Source organism: Nannospalax galili, unplaced genomic scaffold, assembly GCF_000622305.1.
Source record: "Nannospalax galili isolate Female #2095 unplaced genomic scaffold, S.galili_v1.0 scaffold687, whole genome shotgun sequence".
NCBI classification, from domain to species: Eukaryota; Metazoa; Chordata; class Mammalia; order Rodentia; family Spalacidae; genus Nannospalax; species Nannospalax galili.
The window spans coordinates 1,350,915-1,371,872 of NW_008357456.1; positions in this window are offsets into that span (position 1 = coordinate 1,350,915).

Below are 20,958 nucleotides of genomic sequence, written 5' to 3' on the forward strand. Positions count from 1 at the left end.
CCCTCTGTTTGCTTTTGGTTTTGTTTTTCCCATTACCACCTTGCTCAGAGAGATTGGAAGGGGAAAGCAGAAGGGCAGTCCAAGAACACAGGTTTGAAGTTTCCACTGAAGGAAGTGAAGGGGCAGGAGGACAGGAGGTGTGAGGAGGAGGGAGGGACAACCTGGGGGCAGATGCTGCAGAGTCTCCCTGTTCCTCACCCAACCACTTTAGTTCTCCCATGTTCCCGGTGCCCATGCAGCCTGTCTCTTCTGTACTGCCTTTCCACGTCTTGCAGGACCCAACCAGGGCACAGTGCCGTCAGAAAGTCCTTGTGGCCGTTGAAGCCTTCCCCTCGCACTCCCATCCTGCTCTTCTCTCTCTCTCTCTCTCTCTCTCTCTCTCTCTCTCTCTCTCTCTCTCGGCACCCATTTGATGCTTCACTGATATTTATTGACCCAAATTCCAAACTGATATCCCATATTACCTTCCCTGCCCCAAATGCAGTGTCTGAAGAATAATTGTCCAGTCAGCCTCATCTCAGAAGTGTTTCTGCATCTGCCAGTGATTCTGCTGAACTCCTCACACCCATGTCTGTTGCCTCATGACAAGGTTTCTGAGACCATGTGGGGACTGAGCTCCTGAGGTCACTTTGCATCCAGCTTTCCTGCCCCTTCCTGGTCTTCATGGAAGCTCTTCTCCTCCTTCCCCAGGGGACACCTGCATATCAAACTTTACTGAAGATTTGGAGGGTACAGGAGGTAGACTGTAGTCAAGCATAATCCAGGCAGCAATGCAAAGATATGTGTTAACAGCAGTGCCCTAAAAGTCTATCAAACATCTCCTGCCTTTAGCTGTATTCCTCCAGAGTCCTTTGGGGATTTGCCTCGTCCTGGAATCCATCAACGTAGGTCCATCTTCCCACCAGCCAACCTCAATTCCTGTTAAGTCTTTATCCACGGTGTTTTTGGTCCTCAGTCCCTCTTTTAAGATCTAAGTCTACCTTTGAGTATCCACAGCTCACTAATGAAGAGCAAAGAGCTTTTCTAGTATATTTGACCACACAGCACCCACAGCAGGTGTTCTGAAGACTGTTTCCCTTACCCATAGGCATGCACCTCTCCCACCAGGCTCTGTTGAGAGGGAAGGGAGGGAGCCCTCAGGATTGGTGGAGTGTGATGTGCTTGTGTGTTTGAACAACTGATCGTTTTCTTCCAGATTTGTCAACACAATTTCTCAGCTGGATAGGAGCTTCTGGGGACAGGGATTTACTTATCTTCATAGACTCAGGATGAAGCACTCAGTAAATGTTTGCTAAGCGAATTAAAGAACTCATGAATGGAATCAACTTAGCTGCATAAATAGCCAGCACACAAGAAATAAATGTTGAGTAAGCAAATGAGCAAATGGTTCTGTGAATGTGTGCTACATGGCTGCTCACTAACCTCAATGTTCTAGCAGACCCTCATCTGTCTGACTTGGGTACTTAATAATTTTAGGTACTCATGAAACTTACTTTGTTTTGGCCATGGAGTTTAACAGTTAATGACTCTGGAGTCAGACTCACCAAGGTTCAAATAGCTCTCGCTTATGACTTAAATCTGAGTTCCCTCATCTTTGGCTTTCATGAGATTTGAAAAAGGAAAGCCACCCAACATTCTTAACATGAGTGCCTTAATACCTAGCACACAAATAATAGCCAGTAAATGATAGATATTATTATTATTATTATTATTATTATTATCGCCACTGTCTCCTCATTGCCATTGTTATTTCAAAGTTTATCCTGTTTTTGGAGGTTATAATTTGCTCTTGTTTTAGAAATAGGGTCTTATTATGCAGTCCAGGCTGGTCTGAAACTCTCTAACAAGCTTGAAATCAGCCCGAAACTGGGGGAGCTATCTGCTTCTGCCTCCCGAGCACTGTGGTGACATGTTTGTGCCAACATACCTGGATTTGTTTGCTCCTTTAAAAAAAGTATTTATGCTGGGGCGTGGTGGTGCACTCCTTTAATCCCAGCGCTTGGGAGGCAGAGGCAGGCAGATCTCTGTGAGTTCAAGGCCAACCTGGTCTACATAGTGAGTTCCAGGACAGCTGGGACCATAGGGAGACCCTGTCTCAAAAAGACCAAAAAAAAAACAAGTATTTATTATTTTTCTTTTATGTGTATGAATGTTTTGCTTGTATGTATGTAAGTATACCACATATATGCAGTGCCCTTGAAGGCCAGAAGAGAGGCCATTGGATTTCCTGGAACTGAAGTTATGAACAGTTGTGAGCTGCCATTGTGGATGCTGGGAACTGAACCCAGATTCTCTGGAGGAGCAAGTGCTCTTAGCTGCTGAGTCATCTCTCCAGCTCCCATTTACACCTTTTTACAACTGTACTAGACAGAGATGTTCTGGTCTTCTGGGAAGTGAGTTGTCTTTAAACCTACTTTAGGAAGGGGGTTCTATTTCTAACATGTGAGCTGTCTTTTCATTTTTAACAAAAGTTTCAAGAAATTCCCATGTAGAATGAGATGGAAATGAAATTCTGTATGATGTGGTATATGCGAGTCCAGCTTCTAGGCTGACCTCCTCAGTTGGAATCCTAGTGCACACCTAGTGAGTTCTGTTGCACAAACCAGGCTGCTAAGCCTCAGTTACACTGGATCTGCAAATCCTGTGTCAGGACTTTTGTATGAACTAATGAATACAGCAAATAGCACCTAGCATGAACTCAGTTAACAGTTACTGTATGGGTGTATGATGGCAGATGGATGCATGGAAAATCCATGTCTGAGGCATCCACACTGGGGACTGAACCCAGGACTTCACACATTCTACCATTGTGCTATATGACCAGCCTCTTTTTTACTTAAAATAATTGTTTTTTAGAGAAAGTCTCAGTAAATTTCCCAAGCTGACCTTGAATTCACCCTGTGGAGTAGTCAGGCCTTGAACTGGAGATCCTTCTGCTCTACCCTCCTGAGGAGCTATGATTACAGGCCTGAGCATTTTAGAATGCTAGTGCTTACACTGTTTTGTGTTTTACATCTGCCTAGATTGGTGCCACACGTCTAGGAACACTTTTAAATGCCTCTGCTCTGACCAAATAATTGTTTTCTCCCTTAACCCAATATGACAGAAAAATCTCAGTTTTGTCTCAAGCACATTCATTACCTTTGACCTTGAAAGCTGTGTTTATGAATGTGAAGATTCTAAACCACATGTGACCTGCCAATGTCACATCACAGTTGGTATAACTAAATTCACTCTGAAGCATGCATCTCTTAGCCAAACCAGGAAAGTGAAAACGGTCATAGGACAGGATGAATGCAAAACATCAGTAAAAGTATGAATCAATTGGCATTAAATTGAATGATTTTGATCTAGCATATATCGTATATTTTTACAAATGTGCAGTTTGAGGGATAGTAACGTTAGGGATTGAACCCAGGGCCCTGTGTGTGCTAAGAACATGATTTACCCCTAAGCTACATTTCCAGACCCTCACATAGATGATTTTTGCAGTTACATTCGTTCCCAGTTATGTAAAGATCACAGATGATTGTAGTAGACGTAGTAGATGAGTGCAGTGGCATACACCTTTTAATCCCAGCACTTGGGTAGGAGACAGAGGCAGGCAGATCACTGTGAATTCAAGGCCAACCTGCTCTATACAGTGAGTTCAAGGTCAGCCAGGGCCACCTAGTGAGATCCTGTCTATAAAAACCCCCCCCCCCCCAAAAGCCCATAAATGATGAGGATGCCACTTATAAATCCAAAAAGAAAGGTTCTGGGGCAAGATATATGTGAAATCATATTACTTACAAAAGCCACCCCAAAGTTTTCTCTATTGAAGAAAAAAGGCAAGTTTTTAAATCAAAAGAAAGAATTATCCCACATTGAAAAATAAATCAAAGCAATACTGCATTTTTTTTTCTTTTTGTCTTTTTGAGACAGAGTCTCATAGCCCCAGCTGTCCTGGAACTTACTATGTAGACCAGGCTTGCCTGTAACTCACAAAGATCTGCCTGCCTCTGCCTCCCCAGTGCTAGGATTAAAGGCATGCACCACGACGCCCGGCAATACTGTATATTTTCATCAGTGCAGAGAATTGATTGGCTGGAATTTTTTTGAGAGTGACATGCTTGATTAACTTGATTTTGTCTGCTTTGGAAGAGAACTTTCTAGAACATATTTTTATCCTTACCTTCCTTCTTTCCTCTTTTCCTCTCTAGTCTCTCTCCTTAAAAGTGAGGACAGGTCTAACTATCATTTACTACTTTTGCTCTTGTGGACAATCATTCTGAACACTAAATCAGCCTGAGAAAGGCAATTTTTTTGGGGGGGGGTGTTTTTTTTTGAGACATGTTCTTCCTGTAGCTCCAGCTGGTGTGGAACTAACTACTAGACCAGACTGGCCTTGAACTCACAGAGATCTGCCTGCCTCTGCCTCCCAAGGGCTGGGACTAAAGGCGTGGGCTACCACGCCTGGTTGAGAGGAAATTTTAGCTTAAATCTCTCGACAATTGAACTGTAAGTTCATGGTTTTTTGTTTTTTTTTACAAATTCCCAGTCATTCTTCATTTATTTTAATGCACAGCATGGCAATATGTTCAGATGATAAATAAATCATTTGTTTCTTCTTATATAACCCAGCCTAGCTTTGATTTCAGTATCCTCCTGCCTTAGCCTCTCAAGTCTTGAGATTATAAGCATATACCACAAGGACTGGCTAAACAATTCCTTTATAAGTATAGAATTTTCTGTTTGCCTGGTCCTTTAAAATGTCAGCTCCATGGGCAGAGGCCCTCCATGTCTGGTTCTCAGTAGACTCTCCAGTACCCACAGGTGCCTGGCATAACCAGTTACTTCATAAGTGTCTGTTACAAAAGAAATACCACCAGTGCACAATGTAAAAAAGCAAAGTCCTGGATTCTGTCTCAGTGATGCCTCACCCGAAGAGTTCTTGCTTTTTACCTGTGTCCAAGAAAGTGGCTCCCTAAAGTGGATCCCACAGAGCAAGCTCTATTTCTAAGAAAATGAGTGAACTTATTTTGAGGTAAAGACAGAACATTTTAAAAGAACCCGTATATGTGTCCAAAGCCATCACCACAGGACAAAAGGCCCTCTAACCCCATCAACAGTCACAGGATTCGGGTTATCTCCTGAATCTCTGGGGTCAGGCTTGTGTTCCTGTACATTCAGAAAAGGTATGTTGGGGACTTTGTTAGGGAGAGGAGACAATGAATGGGCCTCCAGACCCCACAGCTCTTCCCTGATCTTTCAACTATTTTGTTTCATGTAAGAAAGGATTGCATGCATAGGAAAGGCTCAAAACCAGCATTTGAGCTCAAGATTACCACCCTACCTCACTACCTCATGAGCTTATAGCCCTGAAGGAGCAGCAGTCAATCAAGAACACAAGGTCTTTGCTTGTGCCAAACTAGCATTCTGGTGGACAAGACCACACAGGCCAAAGCAGTAAATGCCTCTGTGGGACAATGGTAACTGGTAAGGAAAACAAAAGAGTGGGGAAGACACAGTAAAGATGATGTTCGTTCATGATGGGTGATGAGTGATAGAAACCAGAAGTTCCCTGAGACAAATGTCTAGCCCTAACCCTACTGTTAATAGCCACATCTCTATCTCAGGCCCTAGAATGCCACAGCTACAGTAAGCCAGACAACCCACTTTTCTTGCCAGAATGTCTCTCTGCTGTCCTTGCTCTGCCATTACCAAACTAGCCACAGCCAAGCTAAATAGCTTCTTTGTTACAAAACTTCAGGAAAAGAGCCCAAAGTCACCCTGATCCAGAATTCACAGCTGTGGGTGTGTGTTCCATCTTTATTTTCTAGCCATATGTAATTCAGCAACACCCCCTCACACCTTTGCACAGCTTGCTGGTCTGTGGAGAAGCTGTGTCACTTTCACTGAATAGGAATAAGCCCTGTTCAGTCTACTGAAGGTCTGGCTCTGGTCTTTTACCTAAACTTAATTCTTTCTCTGTCCTTCTAAATCTAACAATGACAGGAGGCCTCATTGCTGAGGCAACAGTACAGTAGGAAGTGAGAGAGGAGCAGGTAAGCCTCTGAAGGAAGACTACATTGCCCCCAGGGAAGACGCAGGGTATAGGATTTGAGGAGGGAGTGTGTTTGGTGTCTAAGAAACAGCCAGGAGGCAGTTCAGCCTTGAGGAAGGAGCAATAGGAAATAAGTCAGCAAGGTTGGGTTAGGCCAGTCCTGACCCCAAGGCCACTGTGTCACTCTGGCCTTTACTCTGAGGTTGGAGGGCATCGGAGTATTTGTAGCAAAGAGGCAACAGGATCTGACCCAGGCAGTAACAGGATCCCACTGACACCTGTGTCCAGAAAACTGTAGAAGAGTAAGCACCAACACCAGACCAGTCAGACTTCTGAAAAAAAATCCATGAGAGAGATGATGGCGCCCTGAGGAGGTGTGTGTAATTTCTATGGAAAGAAGTAGCCAGATCCAAAATATACTTTGGAAGAACCAAAACCATGTGCCAATGGATTGAAAGCAGATACAAGAGGAGAGGCCCGGTTAAGGCTGACCCCTAATCTTTCTCTCAAGCCACTGGTAGGATTGAATTGCCATTTTACTAAGATAGAGCCTGAAGGAGGAACAGGATGCAGATACATCATGGGAAAAGGAAAGGCTGGGACTGAGGAGCTTGTTTGGAGGCATGCAAAGTGGTATGCCAAACCGTGGGTTGTTCACAGGAGACAAGTTGAGGGCAGAGGTATGAGAACGAGGTGAAACTTTGAGAGTGATTTTTAAAAGCTTCCTGACTGGTTGAGATCACCAGGAAGTGAATATAATAGAGGAAGGGAGGACTGAGGCATCTATGTCTTTCAACGAGGAGGAGGAGGAAGAAAAAGAGGAAGAGGAGGAGGAGGAGGAGGAAGAGGATGAGGAGAAGGAGGAAGAGGGGGAGGAGAAGGGGGAAGAGGAGGAGAATGGGAGGAAATCAGAGTGGGCTCCTGTCTTAGTCTTCCATTGCTGAGTACTGGTGTTTATCACTATGCTTGGCAGATACCTTCAAGACGTGTTATAGGAAAGAAGGGACTTCTGAGAGGAAGCCTTCCATCTTGGAAGGAAGCTTGTTAAGGCACAGGATGTTCTAAGGGGAGGTAAAACATTCTATCTTGCAGGGAAGTTTGTTAAGCTCAAGAGGTAAACCACTCAAAGGCTTCAGGAAGTGTCTGAAACAGAGGTCTCTCCTTCCCTTGGCATGTGTAAGCCCTAAGGACTGCTGACAGACACTCAGACAAGCTGAGTCACCTGAAAAAGCAGAAATTAGTCAAGCTGCTAGAGACCAGACAAGGCTCTTAGAAGAGACTCAGACCAGCACTCTCCAACACGTTGAGCTGCCTGCAAGTTGTGCAGTGCACTCCAGGTTTCCTGCCGTGGTGAGCTGTCACCCATGCAGGAGTGGGCTTTGGTGATGCAGCTGTCTTTGAGTCATTTCTCCTCCTCTAAGTAAACCCTTACCTATACTCCTGCAAGTAACTGCAATGAAACTCATTGGTTCATCAAGTTGGACTTTGTGGTATCCTTACTTTGGTCTGTCATTGATCCCCTATCTGGGATGAGTAGATGTGTGTTCACATATCCCTAGGAATAGTGTCACACACAGGAGGGAGGGAGGAAAAGGGGAATGAAGGGAAGAAGGGAGGAAGGGAGGAAGGAAGAGAGGAAGGATAAGGAGGAAGGAAGGGTGTATTCTGAATGTAGACGACATCAGAAACTGCTAGAACTGAGGGTGTCAGAAATCTTGAGGCTAGGATGTTGAATGAGCCTCAATAAAACCATGTGTGGCCCTCATGACATTGGTAAGATTTAGAGAGAAAGGGAAACTGTGATCTGGAAGACAAAGTCTCATTGACCAAAAGAAATGTTCGAAATCTATAACAGAACAGCAATGTATGTGAGTGTACTTTCACTAAATGACACAAATCCATGAGTCTCAAAAGAGGAAAGCCTTTCTCTATCATGTGTTGAATGAGATCTGAGGCAGCAAACAGCATCAAGCAGAGATGTTTATCCTTAAAAGGACTTCAAACAAGGTGGTCCCTGGGGGACAGCCAGGATTTAGTTAAGAGAGAATTTTTGTACAAACAAGGTAGAGGATGCAGAAGAGTTTGTGTCCCAATAAATAAAACGTTCAGAGTGCACAGGAAAGTAAAGCTGGAGGAAGGCCAGCAGTGACAGGAAGAATTAAGAGGGTGTGGAGCATCCCTCTGGATAACAGTCCAAGAGGCTGCAGAATCTTGCAGTTTGAGCAGAGGCTGAGGTCAGCAGAGGAGGAAAGCACAACAGAGCCACCCAGCTTCTAGATTCTAGACAGTGTAGACCAAGCATTTACTTAACACTGATAATGCTGGTGAACTACAGTGGTAGGTAAGACTTTATATAGAACATTCTTGGAAAACACAAATTGATTAAAAAAAATATCCTATTGTCTCCCTCAGACAAGTTTTTATTTTATTTTATTTATTTTATTTGTATGAGTGTATTGCTTGCGTGTATATAAGTGCACCCATGTCATGCAATGCTTACGGAGGTCAGAAGAGGGCATCAGATCCCCTGGAATTGGAGTTATGGACAGTTGTTAACTGCCGATGGGTGCTGGGAACCGAACTCAGGTCCTCTGCAAGAGCAACCAGTGCTCTTAACCACTGAACTATCTCTCCAGCTCACACTTAGCTTTGATTCAGGCATTAAAGAGGTTAGTTTGGCTCCCAGCAGACTCTCAGCAAAGTCTTGGGGTCCATCCAGGAGACCTAAAGATTCATTTAAGAAGATGGGAGGGACTTGTGGAAATGAAAGTGACCTTTCTGAGACATTGCTCCTCTTAGACAAGTAGGAGAGGTTAGCTGAGTCTTACCCTAGCCTGGCTCCTTCCCCAGGGGAACCATGGAGGGGTTGGTAGCAGCACCCGAGCCTCCTTGAGCTGGGCTCAGGATGGCTTGAAGAGGCCCCGTTCCTTTGGGTTGTCATTTTTCCTACTGCTGCTACGGTTGTCCTATACTGAGCCCTTCCTGCTGGACTTTCACATAGTATGTCCACAGTCTCCTAGACTGTGAGCTCCCCAAGGGCAGAGAAGAGCCTCAGCTGTAATTGTTTCTCCAGCACATGGACCTGTGATGGTCTTTATTCAGCCATCCAAGGATCCTACGATTGGGGATGTAAGCTGAACACAGATGAGATCGAGAAGATTCATCCAGAATGGCCCAGTGAGTGCTCAAGCAGTTAATTCCCTTCCTCTGGGCCAGCTTGGTATACGGAAGACAGCAGCATTAGTCAACATGCAATAACTAAGGCTGTGATGCCTGGTCACCACCTTCCTCATCCATATTTAATCCAAAAGCAATAAACATATAAACAAAAAACAATACTGTTTTCCACTCTCCATGAGTAATTCATTTCTGTGTCTTAAGGACTACCAAGTGTTGTGGGTTCTCTGTCCTCACAGTGAAAATGGTCTTACGGGGCCATTCAGGAGCTCCAGACCTGGCACCAAAGGGTTGCGGGAAGATGAAAGATGGAATGCCGAGATGAATGTCACCCTCCCCTCTGCTTTGTAATTACCATCGAAAACACACATTGGAACTTTTAATGGTTCTAGATCATTTTCTTTCTAGATTCACTTACACTAGTGGAGCTTGAGGTTTGACAGCTTGTTGTGAGCGTTGGACTTTTTCATAGTCACTGACAATCGTGTAGATGAGTACGAGTCTCATCTCCCTATATCTTTATCCACAATGCCTATAAGAAAGAACTTTTTAGAAAGTCCATTCACTTACTCCTTCCAGATTAGATACCATGGCCGAGAGAGTGTTTGGGGAGCAAAGGTCTCAGCAGCTTCCCTTGGAGGGAGCAGAGGGTGACTCTCTACAGAGTGAGCCTGCTGAAAAAGGAGCAAATGAAAGGGGCTGATGGAGCTAAGGAAAGCACTATCCTATCCACAGATGTGGGATATGGCCAGGATGGATCTGATGGGGGAAGAGGTAAAAAGAATAGGGAACCTGCCCCTCCTCCTAAAACAGGAGATGACTGTTGACCAATCCAAAGGAGAGGAGATTCACAACTTCCTGACTCTACCTAGATATTGCCTTCTAACAAATCATTCAGACCAAGATACTTGCTGCCAAGAAAAATATGCATTGTTATTATCACATACATTAAAGTTACATATATGTGTGTGTATGTCTGTGCATATGCACATGAGAGTAAGTGCCCATGAGGCTAGAAGAGGGTATTGGATCTTCTTGCGCTGGAGTGAGTCACAGGAGTGAGTCACAGGTGGTTGGTTGTGAGCCACCTGATATGGGCACTGGGAACCAAACTTTGGTCCTCTGCAACAGTAGTTGCCAGTCTTAGCCACTGAGTCACTTCCCCAGTCCTATCATCATATATTTAGGCTTGAAAAAATAGTAATTTTGTAATTAAAAAGGAGAGCGTGGCAACTGACAATTACTTTTAAATATTTAGTTTTATTATTTTTTAATTGTGTGTGTGTGTGTGTGTGTGCATCTGTACATATGTGAGTGCAATTATCTGTGGCATCTAAAGGAGAGCATCAGATTCCCTCGAGCTAGAATTACAGGCAGTTGTTAGCTGCCCAGCGTAGGTGCTAGGACCCAAAGTCAGGTCCTCTGTAAGAACAGCAAGTGCTCTTAACTGCTGAGTCATGTCTCCAGCCCCATAATTGGTTTTAAATATGTGGGGAGGGAGCTAACCTCCTCAGTTCTAAGTTCCAGGGGAGGGGAAAGGGGGAGACATAGGAGATGATGTTTGGTGTTCAACATCAAAGCAGAGAGAGGAAGGGGATGGCACCTTCAAAGAAAAGGTCAATTTTAGGAAGTACGGACTCCTAAATTTTTAACTCTTCAAGTGCTCTCCACTACTGTGTACTTTTTAATGTCTAGGTCCATCTCACATTTATAATGTTTTATCATATCTGATACTTTCTTCTTGGACCATAATCCCTGTCTATTGTATCTTTTCTGTCAAGTATCTTTCTATGGCACAGGGTAAGCTTACTGGTGCATCATCTGACCACAAACATACAATAAGCTGAGATCTAGAAAGGAAAGATTTAGAGGCGATTATGGGAACACTATAATAGCCATAACAGCCAGGGTCAGTTCTAGATGAAGGACATGTATGATTCTAAAAAGAGTAAGGCCAGGCATGGTGACACACACTTTTAATTCCAGCACTCAAGAGGCAGGCAGATCTCTGTGAGACTGAGGCCAGCCTGGGTCTACATAGCAAGTTCCAGGTTAAGTAGGGCTACAGGGAAACCCTGTCTCAAAAAACCAAAAAGTAAAAACAAACAAATAAAAATACAAACTAGAGTAGGCAAAGATTACGGGGGGCAGGACCTAAGTGACGGTTCACTGTAAAATAAACCTCTATGGCTTACACTGAGGATTCTGAGGGAGCTATTCTGGTGACCACATAGGGCCTGTGTCTCTGATGAGTGAGGACAGACCTCATGATCTCTTTCCCAGAAGAAGTGGGTCCAATTGGCTTACTTAAAAACTAGGATAAGGGGGGCCTGGAGAGATGGGTCAGCAGTTAAGAACACTGACTGTTCTTGCAGAAGACCCAGGTTTGAATCCCAGCACCCACATGGCAGCTAACAACTGTCAATAACTCCAGTTACAGGGGATCCAACAGCCTCTTCTGTCCTCCTCTGACAGGCAATACATGCATACACATAAAATAATAAATAAAATTTATTTAAAAAAACAAGAGCCGGGCATGGTGGTGCACGCCTGTAGTCCCAGCACTTGGGAGGCAGGGCAGGTGGATATCTCTGTGATCAAGGCCAGCCTGGTCTATATAGTGAGTTCCAGGACAGCTGGGGCTACAGGGAGACCCTGCTTCAAACACACACACACACACACACACACACAAAACCCACCTAGGATTTGGGTTGGGACAATAGCTCAGTTGATAAATTGCTTGCCTTGAAGGCATGAGTTCAATCCCCAGAACCCAAGTTAAAATAAAAAAAAAAAAGTCAGGGGTCATGAGGCTATATCTCAGTGGTAGAGCACTTACATAGTATGCCTGAAGCTCTGGGTCCCATGCCCAGCATCACCAAGGAGGAGCAGGAGGATCAGGAGGTGGAGGAGGAGATGAGGAAGGGAAGGAAGAAAGGAGGGAGAGAGGGAAGGAGGGAGGGAAGGAAGAAAGAATTAATTTGGAGCCGGGCATGGTGGTACATGCCTTTGATCCCAGCACTTGGGAGGCAGAGGCAGGCAGATCTCTGTGAGTTCAAAGCAGCCTGATCTATATAGTGAGTTCTAGGACAGCTGGGGCTACAGGGAGACCCTGTCTCAAAAAGATTTAAGCAGGGAGTGGGGGCAGGGAGGGAGGGAGGTGGGAGAGCGGAGGAAGGAAGGAAGGAAGGAAGGAAGGGAGGAAACGAGAGAGGGAGGGAGGGAGAGAGGGAGGAAGGAAGGAAGGAGGAAGGAGAAAGGAAGGAAGGGAGGGAGGGAGGAAGGAAGGAAGGAAGGAAGGAAACGAGAGAGGGAGGGAGGGAGGGAAGGGACAGGAGGGGAGGGAGGGAAGGAAAGGAAAGGAAAGGAAAAGAAAGGGAAGGAAGGAAAGAATTAATTGGGGACAGAGAAGGCCATGAGAGAAAGTGATTGTTTAATCATGAGACAAAAAAGATGCTAGTCACCAAGCTGGGCAAATGAATTTCAATTAAAAACCAAGACAAGAACTGGTTGACAACTTGGGCACAACCAGATTTGCAGCTTATTCCTACTGCAGGAACAGCCATGGAACAGCCTTGAAATGCAAACAAAGCCGCCTGAGTGTATGTGGCCCCTGGACTGGGTCTTGCCTTCCCTAGCTTCTCTAGTGCCTGGAGAAGCGTTCTCTGGGTGCCTGGCCTCCTTCCTGAAAGTTTCAAAGGTTTTACTAGGAAGCAAGCTGAGCACTGACCCTGAACTTCATCTTTGTAAATGCTCCCAGAATTATCTTAATGAGGATTCCCTTCCAGCTACCAGGGAGGTCAGCAGGAGGGCTGGCCTGTGGTTCTTCCTTCATAGGGAGGCTCACCAGGTTCTTAAGTGGCTTGCTTAGAGACCCCTTAGGAGGGCGGAGATGGGAACAAGAACTTTGTGTTCCTGCAGCTCAGAGCTGATCCTCTGGCAAGTAAGAACTGAAAAGAGTAAATCACAACAAGGGAAGGAGGATGTCACCCAAGCTCTGCCCCTGAGTGAACTGTCACGCTTCTGCGCACCTGCGGGCTCCAAGTGTTCTACTGTTACCATCATTTCTCCAGCTCAGACTTCCAGCCCAGGTAGAGAGGCCAAGGTAGAAGGATGGCTGTGGAGTTTAGGTTCAACCTAAGTTAACCATTGGCTTTGTGTTGGTGGGTAATTAGCCTGTTAGCTGTAAATAGGAATGTGAGAGAAATGAGAAAAGATTCCCCCCGACCCCGCCCACACAGGACCAGAGTTAATTATCAAAAGCTTGAGGCCTGTGGATATGCTCAGTAGGTAAAGTGCTTGCTGCACAAGCGGGAGGACCTGAGTTTGATTCCCCCAGAACTCATGTTAAAAGGCCAGAAAGGCTGTGTGTGCCTTTGATCTCAGTGATGGGGACATACAAATAGAAGAATCCCTGGGATTCACTGACCAGTCTAGCCAAATCAGCAAGCACCATGTTCAATGAGAGAGACTGTCTCAAAAAATAAGGTGGGAAAGGGCTGGCGAGGTGGTTCAGTGGGTAATGCCCCCAAGCCCGACAATCTGAGTGGAAGAGAGAACCAGCTCCTGCAAGTTGTCCTCTGATCTTCCCATGCATGCCATGGGGAATGCACACACACACACACACACACACACACACACACAAATGCACACGCACATAATGAATAAATTCATTAACTTTTAAAAACATTTATTTATTTGTTGTGTGTATGGTGAACGTGTGGAGGTCAGAGAACAGCTTGTGAGGGTTGCCTCTCTCCTTCTACCATGTGGGTCTTGGGGATCAAACTTGGGTCTTGAGGCTTCCCAACAAAAACCTTTACCTACTAAGCCATCTCACCAGGCCTGAATTCACTAACTTAAAAAAATTTAGAGACTAACTAAGGTGTAGAATGATCAAGGAAGATACCCAGTGTCAACCTCTGACCTTTGGGTGCATGCACACATATGCACACACATATACATACACACATTCATACACAATAACTAGATAAATAATAGGAACTTGAACTGAACCATTTATTGAATACTACTATACACTTCCCTTCCCTGTCATGGTCCCCTTTCTAGTTTTGTGGTCTACACAAACACGTATATAAATATACAACTACTGTATGTAGGCCCTGTGCTAAATGGTAAGCAAAATCAAGACAGTTGCATACTCCACCTGTCAGATACTAACTATAAGAGACAAAGATGCTGGTCATGCAAGCTGAGGCCTTGCCGTAGACCAAGGAGGGCATAGAGGTGTCAATGTGGGTCTCTGGGAAGCCATACAAAGGCAAGAAGCATGTGCCCAACTCAAGTTCATGAAAGGTGCCCCAGTCCCACTGACTGGTGTGTATATGGCAGAGAAGTCAAAAGCAGCTGTCTGGCCCTCATGGCCTCTTTCCTTTTCAGGCATACACTTCAAAATTACTTCTTCCAGAAGCTGCTCTTGACTTCTAGGACTACATCATGGTCCTGATATATACTCAGATAGGCACCTTCCATTCATGAGTTTTTTGATTCAAGGTTTGTTTCTATGAAAATAAAGATGGGACTTGGGCCTGAGTATATCATGTCCCCAGCCTGGCACTGGCAAGTTCTCCATAAATACTGAGTGAGCAAATATCCTTCTTTTTTAAAATTAATTTTTAAGGTTAGTATACAATGCACTGCTTCATTGTGGTATCTTCATACCTATGTGTCATTTTAAAATTTTTGTTCATTATTTTTATTTTATGCTTATGTGTGTATTGCCTTCATGTGGGTAAGTGCACTCGTGTTATACAATGCCCACAGAGGACAGAAGAGGCTGTCAGATCCCCTGGAGCTAGAGTTACGGACAGTTGTTAGCTGCCATGTGGGTGCTGGGATTCGAACCAGGCCTTCTGCAAGAACAGTCAGTGTTCTTAACTGCTGAGCCATCTCTTCAGCCCCCATGTGTCATTTTTTTACCTTGTTCTTATTCATCCCCTTCCTCCACTGCCCTCCTCCATGCCCCTTGTCCCCCTCCATTTGGTCCCCTTACTTCCCCTCATTAGTTCCCACCTACATTTTTACCACATGATCTCCATTATCCTTCCTATTTCCCACCTCCCTTAAGATCTCTTCCTTCACTCTCATGATCCTCCTTCAGGCTTTGTGAACTACACACACATATACATATGCACACATATAAATATGCACATAAGAATTTATACACACATATGTTAATACAGTATTTGTCTTTCTGAATATGGCTTATTTTACTTAACATAATGATTTCCAGTTTCATCCATTCCTGCAAATGTCATAATTTCATTTTCTTTATGGCTGCATGGAATTCCATTATACATAAGTACCACATTTTATTTTCTAAAATTACATTTACTTATTTGTTCATTTATCTATTTCTGTGTTTGTATGCCTACATATGTGTACCACAGCATGTGTATAGTGATCAGAAACAAGTTGGTTTTCTCCTTTCACCACATGGATCCTGGGTATCAAACTCAGGTATTCAGGCTTAGTAAAAGGTACCTTTACCCACTGAGCTATCTCACAGGCCCTACCACATCTTTATTTATTTATCTGTCATTCATCTTGATGGACATCTAGGTCAGTTCTGTTTCCTGGCTATTATGAACAGTGCAGCAATAAACATGGATGTTCAAGTATCTCAGTGGTAAGACTTAGAATCCTTTGGGTATACCCAAGAGCAGTATAGCTGGGTAATACAGTGTGAGATGGAATCTCAAAGTAGTTTTGATTTGTATTTCCCTGATGTCTAAGGATGTTAAACACTTTTCAGGTATTTTTTGGCCATTCATAGTTCTTCTTTTGAGAACTGCCTATTCAGTTCACTAGCACATTTGTTGATTGGATGTTTTTTGTGTGTATTTAATTTTGCAGTTCTATATATATCTTAGAGCAGATGTTAATCTGTGTCCATGGAGTTGTCAAATTTTTCTTCCCGTTCTGTAGGCCACCTCTTTACTGTACCCTTCTTAGCACTGCCCACATAATTAGAATGTTGGTGCTTAGGTAACTGCACTTGGCTGTCTTTTTTCTTGTTAAACTGTAAACCCATGCTCACAGAAGCCTCTTATCTTCTTCTCCATCACACATACTCAGGCATAGTGCTTGCCCAAAATGGCTTCCCATATCAGTGTCAGGAATAAAATTAACAAGAGTAATCAGGTCTGACTAAAGATCCAGTGATCTAGAAACAGGAAAGAAAGACAACACTGAAGACTTAGGAGAATGGTGCCAGGTGAAAAGAAAGGAAGAAAGTCTGGGGACTCTGTGCTAATGAATGTGGGATGCCCATTTTGTTGAATGCATGGTGTGGGTAGCTAAGAGACAGGGGAAGGCGAGCCACCTTATTAGAGATGCTTAACCAAGTTGGAAGACCTCTGTGTCCTAAAGGAAAGGAAGCTGGTATCCTTTTCTGTGAAGCCTTAAGTTCCCGAGAGGCCCTTAGCAGGAGGAAATGACTAGAAACTTGGAAGATCAGGTTTCCACAAGTCCAGGTGGGTCTTAGCATTTGGCTTAGAGTTTCAATGCATCTTCCTGGATTCTGAGTCACGTAAACCTGCCTAGTCATCGCCATGCACCCAGAGACCTTAGCGTCTTTTGGGGTTTGGCTGCTAGAACTTCCAATCACTGTTTCCCAGATGTGAGTGCAAAGGGGCTGGGGAGGGATTCAGGGAGGTGAGCAAGCAGTGAGTGTGCACAGAAAGTCAGGGAAGATGCAGCTTAACTGAAAAGCTACAGGAGGTGTTACAACACTCTCTCCTTTCTCATTAGACAGTATTTGGCAGAGCTGGCTGCTGTTGCCAGGACTCTCCTGGAAGCTGAAAACCTGCAGAGACTGTGTGAAGATTCGGAAAGGATCAAGCAAGTTCCAGATAGGAACTGCTGGAACAGCCTTCTCTGGGCGGCCTCCTTCTCCCCCTCCCCCTCCTCAAAAAACTCCTCCCATCCTGAAACGTTTAAATGGGCTAGTTTTATGGAATTCCTTCTTGTTCCTAACTTCTAATTTCTGTCTTCCAGCTCCCCAAAAAGCAGAAAGAAAAACACTGAATATTTAAAGTGATTGCCCAGCTCCTCACTGTAATACAGATAAAACCCACACACTTGCAATCACACAAATGCCCATCAAAATACTTCATTCATTTTTAACAAACATGAAGAGAAAGAAAAGTTGGGTTTTGTTTTAGTTTTTGTTTGTTTTGTTTTGTTTTACAGTGATCTCTTATACTGTCTGGTCAACCCATTTTGATGGTAATTGATTGTTTTTCAAATAGAACCTCACAGTCCATGCTGCCTGAGCATCTATGGTGGACTCTACTTATTTATTGTCCTTGTCACTAGGATGTAGTATGATGTCCTGGTGTGTAACAAAACCAAATATTTTCTCCCATTCCATAGACTGTAGGCCCCATTCCCCACCCTGCTTTGATGTGCTGAAGATTTTTAGAAAATATTTTTATTTATTATTTCTGTTTTTATTTTATGAGTGTTAAACAAGCATGTATGTAAGTTCACCCCTGTCATGCAATGCCCGAGGAGGCCAGAAGAAGGTATCAGATCCCTTGGAACTGGAATTATGGACAGTTGTTAGCCACCATGTGGGTGCTGGGAATCTTCTGCAAAAGCAGCCAGTACTCTTAACCACTGAGCCATCTCTCCAGCTTTGTTCTGAAGATTAGTTTGATGAAATCCTGTTGATCTATTTTGGCTTCTGTTGTCTGCATTTGGGGGTTTTATAAAGAAAATCTTGACTCATTCCAGTGTCAAAGCCTGGCCATTGTAGCCTTGTAGTCTTGGGTTTTACACTCGGGTCATTACTCCATTTTGAGTTGACTTCTGTGTATGATGAGAGAGACTGGTCTAGTTTCATTCATCTGCATGTGGCTGCCCAGCATCATTAATTGGAAAGATTGTCCCTAACATGTTCTTGGCTCTTCTATCCAAGTGATTATTCTGTTAAAAATACACTAATACGATCCATTTAAGAACGTTTTCAAGATAAACGTACTCAGTAGTTTTTTCTCAAATATCACAAATGTTAGGCATCTGTAAATTGCACTGAATTTAAGCTGCTATCTAATTTGGCTTTAATCATTACAACAACAAAGTATACCCAAGGAAAATCCTTCTATGTTTCACAGAAGTGAGTAGCTGATAGCATCCCTCAAACAAAGTGTTCCTGATTGTGGTCTTACTTAAAATATGAGCAGTAAAAAGACAAAAACAAACCAAAAAAAAAAACCCAAAAAACTATTTCCAGACTCATCCCGTAATTTACAAGTCTTTAAAGTTATTTCTGTCTGTTAAGAAGAGGAGCCCAGTGTGTGTGTTTAACACTGAAGGGAGGCCTAGACCTAGGGTCACACCACTGCCAGAGAGTCACACTATTGTGGCCCTTGTTTTAAATCTGGCTTCTACTCTCCTGCTAGCTGTAAGAGAGTGAGTTAGTCACCCCTCCTTTCTGGAACACTGTTGGCTTTTGAGGCATACATGGCTGCTGCACTTGCCATATTTTAACCCCACCCCCACCCCAGTTTGGAATAAAGAAAAATTTTAAATTATTCACTCTAGGCCCAAATCTGACTATCTGATTTTGTGGATTCTGCAAACCAAAAATGGCTTTTATATTTTTAAATCATTGAAAAAGAAGTATTTTGCAAGAAGCGAAAATTACATGAATGCATGGACGTTGTATGACTCAAAAGCTAAAATGCTACCTGGCCCTTTGCAGTAAGAGGTGGCTGGCCACTGTCTGGTCAAATTCCTCAACAAACAGGAAATGGAAACTCAGAATAAACTGATTTGGCCAAGATCCAGGTTTAGAAAGACAAAATAATTATGGGAAGACACAAACATCTATTTAGTATTCAAAAAGATGGTCATAGGTCATGGAGATATCATGTTGATACCAACCAGGAAATTTCCTCCATGTTGGCTAGCTTTCATAGTGCCAGAAGGTGCTATGCAGCCTGCTGGGGGAGAAAAGTTATCAACAGCCTTCCCAGCTGTGAACCTTGTGAGCTACAATAATGACCAGCGAGGCAAGATATGCCCATGAGTGCAATAGTGGCACAAATGTTATGGGAGTAACCAACCACTTTCTGGGTAAACTCAAAGCTCATTTCAAAGGCAGAAGTACATTCCTAGCATTGTAAATCTGGCTGAGAATTCATCGTTGGGGAGGTTCATAGGCTCAAAGGGTGAATCTACTATAATTATTTTGCTAAATAGACATAGTATCAAATTGCCCTCTAACTTTGTATCTCTATGCAGGTCTCAAATCTCATCAGTTTTTTTGTGCCCCAGTAGATGTCCCCACACCCACAAGTAAATGGGCAGCACAAACTGGACTTGGTAAGTTATAAAAACAAACCAACAGAGAGGGACAAGAAGTTAGGAGGGGGTAGAGGGTGTAAGGTGGATCTGGGAGGAGTTAGGGGAGGAGTAGAGAGTGAGTATGATCCAAATACATTGTATATATGTATTTGATATGTATTATTAAAGCATTAATAAAATATATTTTAAAAAGGACTTATCCAGAGGGTCAGAAACAACTAATAATAAACAAAGATGAGGATGTCAAAGAAATTTCTTCCTCAAATGCCAAAGCATGATGTGCTATACAAAAGGTAAGGTCAAAAAATTTGTGAACCTTTTAGCACTCCCTGTGTTTATTTGTCTGGGATAACTGATATTTTCTTAATCTAGAATCAAATAATGCTGAATGGATGGAAAGGATTTGAAAAGGGGGTAGATTACACCAGGAATAGCTCAAGATTCTCACTACTGATAAGACTCAGAAATTTACATCTCAGTTCACTGAGGAAATTGAGGTAGACATTAGCAACGCTTTAGTGGGTCTTTTCAAAACTGCAGCTGATCTTGGAGGGGTGAGGCTATGCTAAGTGTGGGGTCAGGAAACCTGGAACAGATTAGAGCTTCAGGCAGATGGAAGATGAAGGTCTGGTGTTAGGAAAGCCTAAATCCCTTTATGACACGGGCTCTGTGTAGAATAGCCAGCATTGTTCCCAGAGCTTGGTCCTCACTAACGATGTTGCTGCAACCCTGGCAGCATGGCAAACAGCACTTTTGGTGAGTTGCAAACATTAGTTTTAGAGAAGTAGGGAGGTAATGTTTATCACCCTTCAGTATACCTTCAGCCTCTCCCAGGGAAATTACTGGGGGTGTAGAATAAATATTTCATAGCCAAGCATAGATAGGAGAGATGAAACCACTTCAAGTTTCAAATTACTGGGGATCTGCCAGGTGCCAAACATTACTTTTAAGGAAAGGTCCTCAAACAGTTAAAACGTAGCGTTGAATGTGTTGCATCAGATTGACACTGGAGATCAGATTGTGTGTGCTGCTGGGTTAGGAGGAGGTAAAGGACTCTCTAAGTTTAACTCAATGATAATCAGTGGAGCTTGTGAGTCAGACTGCTCAGGGTAGCATCCAAAAATGGCCTGCTTGAATTTCCATGTAGCCTTGGATAGGTGTAGCACCTCCAACAGAACAATAATAGATTATTGCAATAATAGTTGCAATATCTATTTTTATTTTTTATTATTGTGTATGTAATGTATGTAGATGTGGATGCCACAGGACATGTGTGGAAGCTGAAGGACAACTTTGTGGGGTGGGTTCTCTCCTTCCACCTTTACATGGGTCCCAGGGATCCAACTCAGGTTGTCAGGCTTGCACAGCCACTGTCCTTTTATTATTATTATTATTATTAT